We start from the raw sequence: 2,183 nt of genomic DNA on the forward strand, positions 1-2,183 counted from the left end.
TACTGTGACTATTTGTTTCATCCACAGAGTTTAAAGGACTACATCAACATATGCCCCAAAATCCTCCATGGATGATTTCCTCTAAGGTCTGAAATGTCTAATTAATTCCTTCTATTTCTCTTTTTTTTTTTTTCAGTAATTCCATCCCATATCATTGGGAATCTTTGCCTGATGGCAGTTGGAAAATCTGCATTAGGTGTATGTTTCTCTACAAAATTCAGCATCCAAATATTACTGGAGCAGACAAATTGCTGCATATTTTCTGATGATTGACTTGTTAGGTTTTTTTGTTCTAACTTTTCTTCTTGTATATTATTATTTGTGTTACATGGCATTTACAGTGCTGTTTGTCCAGCTTCAGCCCAGAAGTATTGTTCCATGGCTGCTCTGAGCAAGTGTTTTTCATCAGATCTAAATGTCATCTGTATAAATCTCACTAACCTGAATGGCATGAAAAATTTATCACTTTTTTTTCTCAGGTGCCCAATGCAGCCTAAATAGACATCTGAGAAAACAGTGCAGCTCACAAAGGTTTTATGGAAGTTCAGAAACACCTGCTCTTTTCTTTTTCCAAATATGAACACCTGCCGGGAGCCCAGTGATGTACTAAAGACAGAGAGGTATTTGTCACTGACCATATCTCCGCTTGGCACTGTAACAGTCTTGTTTTGTCCCTTCAGGTCTATCTATGGACAAACAAGAGGTTTCATATGTCTTTTCTATAACTACAAGAACTATATCAGTTCCTCCAGCCATCTCAGAGCAATGCACATATCCTGCTCCTTCTTTAAGCATGGACTTGCAATGTGAAGGGCTTATGCACATGTGAGAACTATTGGACAATTCAACTCTTTCGTACATTATTTAATATTCCTGAGATCTTGATCCATAAGGAAATGGCTTCAAATTCTTTCTCAGCATTTTATACTCATATCGTTAAGTAGACTTTAAAAGCTTAGATCACCTTAACTGTCTCTTCTCTTTTTCCATCTATTATATATTTATTTATTTCATATATATCTTCCAAGGGGCTGGCCTTGTGATTTTAAGCTCTCTGAGTCAACTGTCTTCCTTTGTGTTCCCTTAAGATTTCTTTCCAAGTGCATTAACACTTTTTTGGCAGCATGTTAGTTGATGGATGTGCTGAAAATGAACACTACTCTGATTAACCCCAGATATATCCACCATCTCTGTGCCTTTTGCTCCTAGAAGAAATTCTGAGCCACTGAGCCACTTTGCCATGTGCACCTTGCTGACTTTTGCAAGCTCTTCCAAAGTGATATCATCTTTTTCGGTTCCTGAATCTTTTCCAGTGGTCCAGGCATCTCATGGGCTTGTGCTCTTGGTCACAGTGCACAACTGATGCTCAAACATGATCTGATCATCTGATCATAAGAGCTGAAACACAATCTGATCTTTTCTGTAGAACTCAAACTCTCAAATACAGTTTCTACATCTTTAGTGTAGTCATGGATTCTTCTGATTTTAACTTATTCTTGTCCTTTTTTTTTTTAGGTTACTTCTATGTTTTATGTTCTCTATGACTTCTCCTTCTTTTTATGTTTTTCTAGTTAGTTTCCTGTAAGTCTTCCAAAATCAAGCTGCTGTAAAAAAATATTTAGTTAGTTATTTTTACTTTCTTTCTCTTTACTGGCAAGCATTGCTTGCAGATCTTGAGTGCAATATTATTTAAATTCTCTTCAATATGTTTTCCAAATTTCTCATTTATATAAGAAATCTCAGTGCTAGTGTGACTCTCTGGGCCCCTTTCTACTATTTGCACTATGGTCCTGTCCTGCCGATCTCTTGATGCTTAAGGCATCTATTTTGAATTATATCCCATTCCAAACAGGAATGTGTAACATCTAGACCTTTGCATCCTACCAGAGGCTTATGCCTTAAAGACACATTTCTCATTAGGTGTCCATCACAGGCTCTGACTCTGCAGGATCATTGTAGCTGCCAAAAATATCTAGAGAATCTCAGTGATCAGGTACTTTCAGCCTTCCTCATGCCAAATTCCTTTCATCCCGATGTGACATTCTTACTCTCCCTACCCTAAGCTGTAATGGCCCAGGAGAGCTCTCACACAAAACAGCAGCTCTCCTTCCAGGCAAATAATTGCTGTTGTGCTTCTACAACATTCCTGCCTTCTGCAGTTCTCAGGGTAGTCCTCCAAGAGC

The sequence above is a fragment of the Anser anser genome (assembly GCF_964211835.1).
Source record: "Anser anser genome assembly, chromosome: 2".
Lineage (NCBI taxonomy): Eukaryota > Metazoa > Chordata > Aves > Anseriformes > Anatidae > Anser > Anser anser.